The 15,687-nt window shown below is 38.9% G+C and overlaps 1 protein-coding gene across 1 annotated transcript in view; it reads left to right on the forward strand.

Moving 5' to 3' along the window:
* The window catches only part of LOC126069867 (cullin-4B-like), a 207,916-nt gene that overhangs the window by 51,986 nt on the left and 140,243 nt on the right, over positions 1-15,687 (forward strand). The window lies entirely within an intron of this gene.

Consider the following 15,687-nt stretch of genomic DNA (forward strand, 5'->3'; position numbering starts at 1 on the left):
TCCTAATATGAAGTATATGGTATACGTTTGTATACATAAAAAACATTGAAGAAATACTTTCAGATACACTAAAAGATCTTTAATGTAATACAGTAATAATAAGAATAATGTTTTGATGGGTGTCACCAAGTAACGCCCATTGTGTGCTTTGAATTTTTAGTATGATAGGCATTATGGGGCTTAGTTCGTAACTACAGGTTGTACATAATTTGGGCGTTTTGCCTGTATGTAGAATTCTTGGTTGACAGTTCTTTTCCTTTGGTATGTCAGTTCACTGCTTTCTGCCCACCAGTATTTCTGAGGAGAAATCAGTACATAATCTTATTGGCGATTCTTTGAATGTGACATTTTGTTTCTCTCTTCCTGTTTCTAGGATTCTTAATGTTTAGTTTTTGAGAGCTTGATTATGATGTGTCTGAGTGTGGATCTTTTTGGGTTTATCCTACTTGGAGTTCCTTGAGCTCCTTGGATTTGTAAATTCAGATTCTTTTCAGAATTGGAAATATTTCTGCCATTATTTCTTCGAATATTGTTTCTGTCCCTTTTCTCTCTCTTCTTCTGCAGTTCCCATGGTATACATGTTAGTTTACTTGAAGGCGCCCCTCATAATCGTAAGGCTGTGCACAGCCATTTTGATCTGCCGGTCTTGTTCTTCAGAGTTGATGTTTTTGATCACTGTATTCTCTAGTTACTGATTGTTTCTTCAGGCACCTGAATTCTGCTGTTGAGCTCTTAAAATGAGTTTTATTTTACTTTATTTTTTAAATAGTATTGTGTTTTGGTCAAGGTTTGCATAGCAGTTCAGGTGTCCGTTCAACAGTTTCTCTTCGGGTTGTTCAGTGGCATTGGTTACATTCTTTACAGTGCACGACTGTTCTTGTTATTTCCATTCTGGCTTTTCCGTTTCCATTAATGCAAAGTCCTGAATGGGTGATATTCATTATTTTTTGAGCCAATTTGTTATTTAGCTACAAGGTGACCTGAGGGGTTAGTTTTAGCTTAAGGTTTGAAGAGTATTTTAGGGGAATAGTATTGGGAGTCCTCCATTCTCAATCAGTCCAGTAGATCTGGTGTTTTGATTTTAGAGCTTGAGGTTCTACAAAACTGAGAATTTTCACATTTTTCTCCCATTCTATTGGGGCCCTTCTACTGTGACCCATATTAAAATGGTCAGTAGTGGTGTCAGAGCACCATCTAGCTATGGTGTCAGGGTAGATACGGCTGTGGTTTGTGTAGACCATATGTCGTGTAGTTTCTTCTTTTAGTCTCTGGTTTCCTTCTTTTCTTTGCTCTGGTTGAGCAGAGACCAATTGTTGTATTTTAGATGGTCACTTGCAAGCTCTTAAGACCCCGGACAATATTTACCAAACTAGAATGTAGAGCATAACTTTATGAACTGTATTATGCCAATCGACTGAGATGCCTCATGAGACTAAGGTGCTAATCCGTCAAACCCAGAAGTTCAGTCCCATAAGGTGTTTGGTTATTTCTAAGACACAAATAACGCTTACCTTCTAGGTTTGCTTGTCAGGCGTGCCCTAACCCCGTGAGGTATTTCATAAGTGACGCTATCCCAGTTTCTTTGTGTTGCTATAAAAAATTAGCATAGTGCACTTCACAAAAATACCTCATGGAAGAGGGCATGGTTGGCAAACAAAGGTAGAAGGTTTGTGTGTGTGTGTGTGTAAAAATACACCATCAGCTCCAGTGTCTCCTATATGCTTCATTAGATATATGGATATATGTGCATACTCTCACATAGATGGATGTACATGTACATATGTACTCACCTATATATGCACAGCCGTATATACTCACGTGTACATACTTACACACATACATGCCTACATACTTGCGGATGTATTTTGTGGTTGTTTTTCCTGTGGTTTTGAAATTACGCATGCCACAGCAGTTACCCATATGTTCTTTTCTCTTGTGTACATTTTAGTGACGTCTTTTACCTTCGTCAAGTTGTGTACATTTCACCCTCATTCAGTGTTACTTCTCTCATCACCAAAGATCACAAGTGTTTGCTTTTTGGAGAGTGAATCCCTTTCTACCCCTCATCCCTAGTAGCCACTGATGAACATTAATTTTTGTATATTTACTTGGTCATGTCATTTCATTAAAGTAAGCACATGGAATGTCTTTTGTGGTTGACTTATTTTGCCCAGTATAATGTCTTTCAGGTTCATCCATGTTTTAAGATGTATTGGAAACTCATTTTTCTTGATTGCTGAAGACAATTTTCTACATTCATCCATTAATGGGTAGTTAGGTTGTTTCCATCTTTTTCTATAGTGAGTAGAGGTGTGATACACATGGGTGTGTGTATTTCTGTTTGTGTCACTTTAATGAGGTCCAGTTCCAGGTAACCTCCAGGAATTGACAGAGCAAATGGATGCAGCACTGGAAGTGCTCACTTGTTTATGCCAAAAAATTTGGAAGACAGCTACCTGGCCAAATGATTAGAAGCAATCCGTATTTATGCCTGTCCCCAAGAAAGGTGATCCACGCGAATGTGGAAATTATTGAACGATTTCATTAATATCACAGCAAAGATCACTGGCAGCATTGTATTGACAGGGAACTGCCAGAAATTCAAGCTGGATTCAGAAAGGACAGGGTATCATTGCTGATGTCAGATGGATCCTGGCTAGAAGCAGGGAATACCAGAACGATGTTTACCTGTGTTTTATTGACTGTGCAAAGGCATTCAGCTATGTGAATGGTAACAAATTATGGGTAAAGTTGCAATGAATGGGAATTCCAGAACACTTAATGGTGTTCATGAGGAATCTGTACATAGATCAAGAGGTGGTCCGTCAAACAGAACAAGGGGATGCTGCATACAGGAAAGGTGTGCATCAGGGTTGTATTTTTTTTACCATACCTATTCAGTCTGTATGCTGAGCAGATAATCAGAGAAACTGGACTGTATGAAGGAGAACAGGGGATAAGGATTGAAGGCAGACTCATTAACAACCTGTGGCATGCAGATGACACAACCTTGCTTGCTGAAAGTAAAGAGGACTTGAAGCACTTACTGATGAAGATTAAAGACCACAGCCTTCGATACGGATTAGAGCTCAGCATTTCTGTAAAATGTCTATCACACAACTCTTGCCAGTTCAACTTTTTTACAGGTGCATAACGTATTGACAGCGCTCACCAAAATTGGCTGTGCATCTATGCATAATTAATATGATATTTCCATTACGGTTAACCCCTTTACCTGTTTCTTCCTCTGTCTTGCCCCTGGTAACCACTTGTGATGCCTAAGACTGTGTGTCAACTTGCTTGGGCCATGATTCTCAGTGTTTTGGCAGTTGTATAACATTGTGATCACTTCCCTGTCGAGATTTGATTATTTAATCACGTGATGGGATGTGCTGTGGGTAGCCAGTCATTTGGAAGGGAGTTTCCTCGGGCGTGTGGCCTGCATCCAAATATAAGCAGACGTTCTGGCTTTTGCCTGCTTCGGATCCTGCAGCTGGCCCCTGTTTATCTGACTTCCAGTTCTTTGAATTTGAGCTAGCAGCTTACCTGCACTCTTGTCTGCCAGTCTTGGGATTTGAAGATCTTCACAGGGCTGTGAGCAGAAGCGCTGCTGGCTATCTGCTGATCTTGGGTTCATCAGTCCCCGCGGCTCTGTGAATCAGGAGTCACCTCTATTCGTGGCTCCACAACCACATGAGCCACGTCCTTGATATCTCTCTGTGTGTGTATTTATACGCTTTACTGATTTTGCTTCTCTGAACAACCCAGCCTAAGACACCATGAATAAACTTTGTTCTGTATACCTTTGCCTTTTCTTATCTTTTTGTATAAGTGAGGTCATACAGTAGTTGTCCTTTTGGGATTGACTTGTTTCACTCAGCATAATGTCCTCCAGCTGCATTCATATTGTAGCATGTATCAAGACTTCAATTCTCCCACTTGCTGAGTAGTGTTCCTATGTATGAATGTACCACATTTTGCTTTCCCATGACATGTTGTTGATCTTTTATGTTTCTACCTTTTGTGTATAGTACTGCAGTGAACATTGGTGTACGATTCTCTGCTTTCAGGTCTTTTGGGAATATACCTTGGAGTGGAATTCCTGGGTGGTAGTTCTGTTAGTCGGAATCGACTCAATGGCAATGGGTTATGCTAGTTTTAATTTTAGTTTTCTGAGGAACCACCACAGTGTTTTCCACAATGACTGGTATTTTGCGTTCTCCCCAGCAGTGGGTAAAGGTTCCAGTTCCTCATGTGCTCCCCAACAATTTGTTATTCATTTTATCTTTTACTGTAACCATCCTAAAACCCAAAAGAACCCATTGCTCTCAAGTGAGTTCTGGCTCATATCCATCCTAGTGGGAGTGAAATAGTTTTCATTGTGGTATTGATTTGCTTCTCTTTGGTTGCTGAAGATGATGAGCATCTTCTCATGTGTTTGGTGGCTGTCGAATGTCCTCTTTGGTGAAATGTCTATTCAGTATTTTGCCCGTTTTACGATTGGGTTGTTTGTTTTTACATTGTTAAGTTGTTGAAGTTTTATATATATTTGTGTTACTACATTCTTCTCAGATGTATGGTTTCTGAAGATACTGTCCTAGTTGGTAGTTGTCTTTTCATATTTTTGGTAAAGTCTTTTGATGAACAAATATTCTTACTTTTTATGAGGTCCCATTTATTTATTTTGTCCTTTGACGTGTGTGCTTTTGTTGTTGTATTAGGTACTCCATTGTTAAAAGCTAGGCCAGACAGCATTGTCCTTGCTTTTCCTTCTAAGAATTTTATGGTTTTAATTTGTACATTTTGAATTTGTTTTTGCATGTGGTGTGAGGAATGGATCCTGTTTCATTTTTGTGCATGTGGAAATCTAATTTTCCCAGCATCATTTATTTAAGAGATACTTCCTTCCCCCATTGAATGGACTTTAGTACCCCTGTCAAAAGTTATTCGATCGTAGATGTGTGGATTTATTCCTGGGCTCTCGTATCTGTCTTTCTGGACTGTGTGTCTATTGTTACACCAGTACCAGGCTGTTTTGATTACTGTAGCTGTATTAAAACAAAAACAAAAAACCCGAAAAGCCAAACCCACTGCCATCAAGTTGATTCCAACCCATAGCAACCCCATAGGATTTCCAAGGCTGTAAATCTTTACAGAAGCAGACTGCCACATCTTTCAATATATTTTAAAGTAAAAAAGTGTGAGTTCTCCTACTTTGGTCTTCTCTTTCAACATTGCTTTAGCTATTTGGGGCCTCTTGCCATTCCGTGTAAAGTTGAGGCTTGTTTTTTCCATTTTTGTAAGGAAGGCCATTTGAATTTTGATGTGGATTTTGTTGCATCAGTAGATTGCTTAGGGTAGCATTGACATCTTCACTATTTTAAGTCTTCTAATCCATGAACATGGGGTGTCTTTCTCTCTCTTTAGGCCTTCTTCAGTCTCTTTCAGCAGTGTCTTAAAATTTTCACTGTATGAGTCTTTCACATCCCTGGATAAATTTATTCCTAGGTATTTTATTCTTTTAGATGTGATTGCAAATGGAGTTGTTTTCTTAATATCCTTTTCAGATTTCTCATTGCTGACACATATAAGCACAACTGTTGCTGTGCTTAGGACTTCTAGTACAATATTGAATAGGAGTGGTGAGGAGGGTAGGCACCCTTGGCTAGTTCTTGTTTTTAAGGGGAAAACTCTCAGTCTGTACTGAGTATAATTTCGACTGTTGCTTTCTCATAAACGCCCTTAGTCGTGTTGAGGAGCTTTCCTTTTCTACCTGTCTATTTAAGAGTTTTTTTTTTTTTGAATGAAGATGCTTGATTTTATAGAATGCTTTTTCTGCATTGATTGAGATAACCGTGTGGTTCTTTTCTTTTCCTCTAATAATCTGTTACTTTGACTGATTCTCCAATGTTGAATTAGCCTTGCATTCCTGGAATAAATCCCAGTTGATCATGATGTCTTAATTCTTTTAATATGCTGTTGGAATCTCTTTGCTAGTATATTATGGAAAATTTTGGCATCTATATTCATAATGGATGTTAGCTGTGATTTTCATTTTTGTGGTTTCTCTCTCTGGTTTTGGTACCAGGGTAATGCTCGCTTCATAGAAACAAGGAGTATTCCTTTGTCCTCTGTTTTCTGGAAGAGTTTGAACAGGAGTGGTGTCAGTATTTCTCTACATGTTTAATAGAATTCCCCAGTGAAGCCACCTTTTTTATTACTGATTGAATCTCTAACATTTGTTAGGGATCTGGTGGGGTTTTCTACTTCTTTTGAGTCAGTTTATGTGGATTATGTGTCTCTGGGACTTTGTCAGAGTCCCCAGTTTTGTTGAAGTACAGCTGTTCATAGTATTCTTTGTTTTTTCTTCCCTTTTTTTTTTTAAATTGTACTTTATATGAAGGCTTACAGAGCAAATTAGTTTCTCGTTAAACAATTCATACACATATTGTCTTGTGACGTTGGTTGTCAACACTCTCCCCATCTTGACACTGGATTCCCCATTACCAGATTTCCTGTCCCTTCCTGCCTTCTCGTTCCTTTCCCTGACCTGGTATGCCCATTTAGTCTTATTTTGTTTTATGGGTCTGTTTAATCTTTGGCTGAAGAGTGAACTTCAGGAATGACTTCAGTACTGAGTTAAAAGGGCATCCAGGGGCCGTACTCTTGGGTTTTCTCTGGTCTGTCAGACCAATAAGTCTAGTCTCTTTTTTTGAGAGTTACAATTTTGTTCTACGTTTTTCTCCAGCTTTGTCTGGGACCGTCTGTTGTGTCCCCTGTCAGAGCAGTTAGTGGTGGTAACTGGGCACTATCTAGTTGTGCTGGACTCACCCTGTTGTAGGCTGTGGTGGTTGTGGTCTCTTTGTCGTTTGGACTAATCTTTCTTTGTGTCTTTGGTTTTCTTCGTTCTCCCGTGCTGCAGATGGGTGGGACCAGTGGAGTATCTTAGATGGCTGCTCACAAGCTTTTAAGACCCCAGATGCTACTCACTGAAGTTGGATGTAAACATTTTCTTTATAGACTGTGTTATACCAGTTGAACTAGATGTCCCCCAAGACCATGGTTCCCAGCGCCCAGCCCAGTAATTCAGTCTCTCAGGGAGTTTGAATGTGTCTGTGAAGCTTCCGTGACTTTGCTTTGGTCAAGTTGTACAGACTTCCTCAGTATTTTGTACTGCCTTACCTTCCCCATCATTCCCACTTTTCTACTGTCTAGTTAGTGTTTTTCCCTCCCCACCTCTCCCCTGCCTCGTAACCATCAAAGATTGCCTCTTTCTGTGTGAAAACCTTTTCATGAGTTTTTATGATAGTGGTCTCATACGGTATTTGTTCTTTCATTATTAACTTGATTCACTCATTTTAATGCCCTGCATATTCATCCGTGTTGTGAGGTGTTTCACACATACATCATTGTTCTTTATCGTTGTATAGTACTCCATTGTGTATAGGTACTATAGTTTGTTTATCCATTCATCTGTTGATGGGCACTTAAGTTGTTTACATCTTTTTGTTATTGTGAATACTGCTCTAGTGAACATGGGTGTTCATGTGTCTTATTTGTGTGATGGCTCTTGTTTCTCTAGGATATATTCCTAGGAGTGGGATTGCTGGGTGGTATGGTACTTCTGTTTCTAGCTTTTTAGGGAAGCACCGTATCATTTTCCAAAATGGTTGTACTGTTTCCAAAGTGGTTGATTCAGAGCCCTTTGCAGTTCCAAATAAATTTGAGGATTGGATTTTTCAGTTCTGTGAAACAGGCTGTTGGAATTCTTTAAAAGTAGTATTTTATTGTGTTTTTGGTGAAGGTTTACACAGCAGTTTAGGTTCCCATTCAGCAATTCTGTACACATTGTTCAGTGACATTGATTACAGTTTTCACAGTATGTGTGCATTCACTTTATTTGTGTTCTGGTTGTTCTGTTTCCATTAATCTGGTTGCCCTGCTCCCTTCTATTGTCATATTTGTTTTAAAGCAATTGTTGACTGGTCTCTTATAGGTGATTTATTTTTTTGCCTTGAACAAGTTGTGCTGGGTTTCCCAGCATTGTGTACTGTCTTACCCTTCACCGAAGTTACCACTTGTCTGTTGTCTGTTTAGTGTTTTTCTCTCCTGTTCCTTTCCTTCCTCATAATCAACAGAGATTCTTTCTTTTTTTGTTGTGAACTTTTTTTGAGTTCTTATAATAGTGGTCTCATACAATATTTGTCCTTCTGTGATTGACTTATTTCACTCAGCATAATGCCCTGCAAATTCATCTCTGTTGAAATGTTTCACAGATTCATCTTTGTTTATTGTTGTATAGTTTTCCATTGTACATATGTACCATAGTTTGTTTATCCATTCCTCTGTTGATGAGCACTTAGGTCATTTCCATCTTTTTGCTCTAGTGAATAATGCTGCAATGAACACAGGGCGTTAATGCTGGGCATCATATAAGTGCCTTTTTAACAAGGAGCATGGTAGTTATAGGTAATCTTCATTGTTTCTGAGCCAATGTGTTATTTAGCTACAAAGTGACACCAGGGGTTAGTTACAGTTCAAGGTTTGAAGAGTATCTTAGGGTAATAGTCTTCGGGAGTCCTCCAGTCTCAACCAGTCTGGTAGGCATTTTTAATTTATTTATTATAAATTATAGGTTCTATTCCACAATTTTCTCCCATTCTATCAGAGTCCATCAGTTGTGGTCCTGAGGCTGTTGGAATTTTGATGGTGATTGCATCAGATTTATAGATTGCTTTTGGTAGTATTGATATGCTTACAATATTAAGTCTTCTGATCTATAAGCGAGGGTTGTACTTCATTTGTTTAGGTCATCTTTAATTTTTTTCCAGTAGAGTTTTGTAGTTTCGTGTGCACAGACATTTCATCTCTCAGGTTAAGTTAATTGCTGGATATGTATTATTCTTTTAGGGCTATTGTGAATGAAGTTAAAAAAAAAAAAAACTTCCTTTTTAGATTGTTCATTGCTGATACATGTAAAAGTTACAGTGATTTATCAGTGTTGACATTATATCCTGCCTCTTTGTTGAATTGCTTTCTTGTAGATTCTTTGGGGTATTCTACATTGTCTTGGTCATCTAGTGTTGCTATGACAGAAGTACCACAAGTGGATGGCCTTAACAAAGAGAAATTTATTTCCTCACATTCTAGTAGGCTACAAGTCTAAATTCAGGGTGTCAGCTGCAGGGGAAGGCTTTCTCTGTCTATCCTGTCTGGAGGTAAGTCCTTGTCCTCAACCTTTCCCTGGTTGAGGAGCTTCTCAGGTGCAGGGGCCAGATGTCCAAAGGATGCTCTGTTCCTGGTGCTGATTTCTTGGTGAGATGAGGTCGCCAACTTTCTGCTTGCTTCCCTTTCTTTTTATCTCTTGAGAGATAAAAAGTGGTGCAGGCCATTCCCCAGGGAAGCTCCCTTTACCTTGGATCAGGGAGGTGACCTGAGTAAGGGTGGTGTTACAATCCCACCCTAATCCTTTTAACATAAAATTACAATCACAAAATGGGGGACAGCCACAGAAATCTGGGAATCATGGCCTAACCAATGATACACAGATTTTTGGGTAGCTTAATTCAATCCGTGACATTCATACAGGATCATTTCATCTGTAAAGAGAGGGATAGTTTTGTTCTTTATTTTCACTTTGAATGGATTTTATTTCTTGCTTTTCTTTTTGCCTACTTGGTAGGGCTAGAATTTCTAGTACATACTGAATAGGAATGGGGAGAGTGGGCACGCTTGTGTTCTTTTTAATCTGAAAGGGAAAGCTCCCAGTCTTTCTCTGTTGTTTATGGTATTAACTGTAGGTTCCCCCCCCGCCCCGCCCCATAAATGCCCTTCATGAAATTAAGGAATTTCTCTTTTATTGCTATCTTGTTGGGTAGTTTTATCTTGAAAGGGTATTGGGTTTTGTCAGAAGCCTTCTCAGTGTCTATTCAGATCTCAGGTCATTCTTTTCCTTTATTTTATTAAATATGTGGTGCATTACATCGATTTATTTTCTAATTTTGAACCACTCTTGAATTCCTAGTACAAGTTCTAATTGATCATAGTATCTGATCCTTTTAATTTGCTTCTGTATTTGGTTTGTTGATGTGTTGTTCAGGAATTTTGCATCTGTATTTATCAGAGATGTAGGTCTGTAGTTTTTTTTTTTTGTGGTGTCTTTATCTGGCTTTTGTAACAGGGTAATGCTGTCCTCATCGAGTGAGTTAGGGAGAACTCCCTCCTGTTCTGTGTCTTGGAAAAGTTTCAGAAGGATTGGCATCACTTCATCCTTTGGTAGAATTTCCCATTGAAGCCACCTATGCCTGGACTTTCTAAGTTGAGAGGTTTTTGATTACTTAATTTGATATCTTCATTTATTATGGGCTTTTTCAGATATTCTTTTTCTTCTTGAATTAATGTAGGCAGTTTGTGTCTTTCTGTAGATTTTTTTCATTTCACCTAAGTTATCAGGTTTCTGTAGTGATTATTTTTGTTTCATTGGGCTCTGTTATAATGCTTCTATTTTTGTTTTTTTGTTTTTGTTATCTTCTCCCACATTTTCTTTGTCAGTATAGGTAGAGGCTTGTCAATATCATTGATCCTTTCAAAAAAGCCAACACTGCTTTTGTTGATTTTGAAGTTTATTTTTTCTTTTGGTCTATGTTATGTCCTTCCTTTTGGTTGGTTTGAGTTTGACCTGTTCTTTTTTTTTTTTTTTTTTAATAATTTTTGAGTTTTTCAGTTAGATTTTTGAGTAGTAATCTTTTTTTCTCTTTTAATATAGGCATTCATAGCTACACATTTCCATCTGAGCATTGCTTTCACTGCATCACATAGATTTTGATAAGTTGTGATTACATTTTCATTGATGTCTAAGTATTTTCTGGTTTCTCTTTTGATTTTTTTCCTTTACCTGTTGATTAGCTAATAATGTGTCCTTTAATTTTTATATGTTTGTATGTTTTTAAGTTTTCTTTCTAGCTTTATACCATTGTTGATATAGAAAATACTTGTATAATTTTGATTTTGTTTTATTTATTGTGGCTTGTTTTGTGACCTAATACGTGGCCTGGCCTAGAGGAGGATCCACTGGAGAAGAACGTGTATTGTGGTCTTGTTGGGTGGAGTGTTCTGTGTATGTCTGTAAGGTCTCGTTCATTTATCATTTCATTCAGGCCTTCTGTATCCTTATTGTTCTTTCTTCTAGATGCCCAATTCATTATTGAGAATGGGGTGTTGAAGTCTCTGTGTTGTAGAACTGTGCATCTCTCAGTTTTTTCAGTGTTTGTATGTATTTGTGTCAGTGTGAGTTGGAATCGGCTTGACAGCAACTGGTGGCACGTAGCTTATAATTGTTATCTTTTCTTGATGAATTGATCAGTGATACAGTGTCCTTGTGTGTCTCTTATAACAGATTTTGACTTGAAGTCTGTGTTGTCTGATACTGAGATCAGTACAGCCATTCCTTCTCTCTCTCTCTCTTTTTTAATCGCGCTTTAGCTGAAAGTTTACAGCTCAAGTTAGGTTCTTATACAAAAATTTATACATACATTGTTATGTGACCCTAGTTGCTATCCAAATAATGTATCTGTACATTCCTTCTTTCCAACCCAGACTTCACGTGTCCATTCAGCCAGCCGATACCCCTTTCTGCCTTTTCATCTTGCATCTGGACAGGAACTGCCCAGTTAGTCTCATGTATCTGCTTGAACTAAGAAGCACACTGTTATGAGTATCATTTTATGTCTTAATAGTCCAGTCTGTTCTTGTCTGTGAAGAGTTGGCTTTGGGCATGGTTTTAGTTCTGGGTTAACAGAGAGTCAGGGGCCATGAGTTCTGGGGTTCCTCCAGTCTCAGTCAGACCATTAAGTCTGGTCTTTTTTACATGAATTTGAGTTCTGCACACCATTTTTCTCCAGCACCGTCAGGGACTCTCTGCTGTGTTCCCTGGCAGGGTGGTCATTGGTAGTAGCCAGGCACCATCTCCTTCTTCGGGTCTCAGGTTGATGGAGTCTCTGGTTTATATGGCCTCTTTTGTCTCTTGGGCCTTTGGTGTCCTTCATTCTTCTTTGTTCCAAGTAAGGTGGGACCAGCTGACCCACCTTAGATGGCCGCTTGCCAGCTTTTAAGAGCCCAGATGCCACTCACCAAAGTGGGATGCAGAACGTTTTCTTAATAAACCTTTTTTATGTGAGTTGACCTAGATTACCCCTGAAACCAGGGTCCCCATACCCCTGCCCCTGCTACGTTGTCCCTCAAAGTGTTTGGTTGGGTTTAGGAAACTTCTTAGCTTTTGATTTAGTCCATTGATGGGAACTTCCACTGAATTGTGTGTTGTCCTTCCCTTCATCTAAGATAGTTCTTGTGTACTGTCTGGAAATTGAATTCCCCTCTTTGGCCCACCCCACCTTTGTAACCATCAAAGAATGCTTTCTTCTGTGTTTAAACCTTTTCTTGAGTTCTTATAATAGTGGTCTCATACAGTTATGTGTCCTTTGCAGTTGACTGATATCACTTAGCATAATGCCTTCCAGATTCATGTTACGAGATGTTTCACGGATTCATGGTGGTTCTTTTTCATTGTGTAGTATCCCATTGTGTGCATAATTTGTTCATCTGTTCATCTGTTGATGAGCACCTAGGTTGTCTCCATCTTTTTGCTGTTGCAAACAGTGCAGCAATGACCATCAGTGTGCCTGTATCTAGTCATGTGATGGCTCTTATTTGTCTAGAATATCTTCCAAGGAGTGAGATTGCTGGATTGTATGGTAGTTCTCTTTCTGGCTTTTTTAAGGAAGTACCAAATCAGTTTCCAAAGTGGCTGTACCATTGTACATTCCCACCAGCAGTGTATAAGTGTTCCAGTCTCCCCACAACCTCTCCAACATTTACTATTTTGTGTTTTTTGGATTAATGTAGGCCTTGTTGGGGTGAGATGGTACTCCATGCTCTTTTGACTATTATTCTCATGGAATATTTGTTTTCCGCCCTTTGACTCTCAGTCTCTTTGTGCCTTTGGGCATAAGTTGTGTCTCTTACAGGCAGCATATGGATTGTTGTTGTTGTTAGGTGCCGTCAAGTTGGTTCTGACTCATAGTGACCCTATGCACAACAGAACGAAACACTGCCCAGTCCTACGCCATCCTTACAATTGTTGTTATGCTTGAGCTCATTGTTGCAGCCACTGTGTTAATCCACCTCCTTGAGAATCTTCCTCTTTTCCGCTGACCCTGTGCTCTGCCAAGCGTGGTGTCCTTCTCTAGGGACTGATATGGATTAGTCATGTGTTTTTTTAATCCATTTTGCAACTTGCTACCTTTTAATTGGAGCATTTAGTGCATTTACACTCACTGTAATTACAGATAAGAAGGGACTTACTTCTGCCATGTTGCTTTAGCTAGACTAACAAAAAACAGAAAGATGCAATTAACCAAACTAAGAAGTGAAATGGGAGACATCACAATAGGCTCAACAGAAGTGCAGAAAATCACTAGAGATGAGTGAACAATTGTACATCCATCCTAGATAACTTAGATGAAATGGACAAACTTGTACATATATACCTTTTTAACCCATTGGCACTGAGGCAATTCTGACTGATAGCGACCCTATAGATATGTATAGTCTATCTAAATTAACTCAAAAAGAAGTAGAAAAATGTCAGCAGACCCCATAACAGGTGGAGCGATTGAATCAGTAATCACAGACCTCCCAATGAAAAACACCCTGGACCGGATGATTTTATGGGGAAACTCAACCAAACATTAAGAATAGGTGCTAGCCCTTCTAAAACTTGCAAAGAGAAGAAGACCACTCCTTAACTTATTCTGTGACGCCAACGTTATCCTTATACCAAATTTACAGCACAAGTATTACTTATGAAATAGATGCAAAATTTCTCAACAGAATATGAGCAAACCAAATTTAATAGTGTGTTAAAAGAATTATACATGATGACCAAGTGGAATTTATCTGAGGAATGCAAGTATGACCAACATTAGGAAATCAGTTAAGGGAACACACCAAAGTAATATACAAAGGAAAAGAGCAGCATGAATAGCTCAGTCCATGGAGGAAAGACATTTGGTTAAACTTAAAACCCTTTCTTGATAAAAACACTGAACAAGCTTGGAATACAAGAGAAATTCTACAGTATGATTAAGAGCAGTGATGGAAAACCAACAGCCAATGTTTTACTCAATGGAGAAAGACTGAGGGCTTTCCTGTTAAGATGGGGTTTCTCCAGTGTTTCAGGCCAGTAAGTATGCCTGGTCTTTTTTTGTGATCATTGCTACCATGGCCTCCACCAGACTGAGTCCACTACAACTATATGGCTACCACCACTGACAGCTCTGACAGGAATCACAGTAGAGGCTCCCGGACAGAGCTGGAGAAAACTGGAGAACAAAATTCTCACACAAACAAAAAAGACCAGACTTACTGGCCTGACAGAGACTGGAGAAACCCCGAGAGTACGGCCCCCGGATACCCGTTTAGCTCAATAATGAAGTCATTCCTAAGGTTCACCCCTCAGCCAAAGATTAGACAAGCCCATAGAACAAAGGAAGACTAAAGGGGTACACCAGCCCTGGGGCCGGGACTGGAAGGCAGGAGGGACAGGAAAGCTGCTAACAGGGAACCCAGGGTTGAGAAGGGAGAGTGTTGACATGTCATGGGGTTGTTAACCAATATGATAGAATGGTACCTGTATTAACTGTTTAATGAGAATCTAGTTGGTCTGTAAACCTTCATCTGAAGTAGAGAAAGGAAAAAGAAGACCAGACTAAATGGTCTGACAGAGACTGAAGAAACCCCTGAAACTATGTCCCCCGCCCCCAGAATGCACTGTTAACCCAGAACTGAAACCATTCCCAAAGTCTACTTTTCAGACAAACGTTAGACGGGACTATTAAACAAAAAAGAATGTGGTTCTGAGTTCAGTCAGGTATATGGGACCAGATGGGCAGCTTCTGCCCAAAAGCAGGATGAGAAGACAGGAAGGAATAGGAACCGGTTGAATGGACATAGGGAATACTGGCAGGAAAGGGGGAGTGTGCTGTCACGTTGTGGAGATTGCAATGTCACATTGTGGGGATTGCAAGTAATGTTACGATACAATATGTGTATAAATTTTTGAATGAAAAATTAACTTGAGCAGTAAGCTTCTCCTAAAACAATTAAAAAATATATATTATGCGTGCGAGAGAGAGATGAGAAAGACAGAGAGAGAGAGAGGAAGGAGACTGGTAAGAAAAAAAAGACCAAAGTGAGTTTCAAAAGAGACTCTGAAACTTGATTTAATCCTACCAGTGACTAATCTTTATAGAGTATATAAGATGACTGTATTTTAAAGATGTTAAAAGCCTTTAAAAATGCTATTTCAGTTTAGAGTTATTATGATTTACAATTTTTTTTTCTTTTTTAGACAAGTGGAAACTTGAAAAGTGGGGATTAAATTTTTTATGTGTATTAAAAACTCCTCTCATTTTAGATTCTTTGTATGTCCTAAAACAGTAAACCCAGAAGGGGTTTTAAAATTTTTTATCTCTAGAATATTTTGTCATTCTTTTTGTTTGTTTGTTTTGTTATTTCCTGGGAATTAGAGGCCTAGAATTACTCCCATGTAATTGGATGATGAATAAGTGTTTTTAAAACATAAATATATTGTGTGTATCCTTTTGCATGTTGATGGTTTTATTGTTGTTG

Source organism: Elephas maximus, chromosome Y, assembly GCF_024166365.1.
Source record: "Elephas maximus indicus isolate mEleMax1 chromosome Y, mEleMax1 primary haplotype, whole genome shotgun sequence".
NCBI lineage: Eukaryota > Metazoa > Chordata > Mammalia > Proboscidea > Elephantidae > Elephas > Elephas maximus.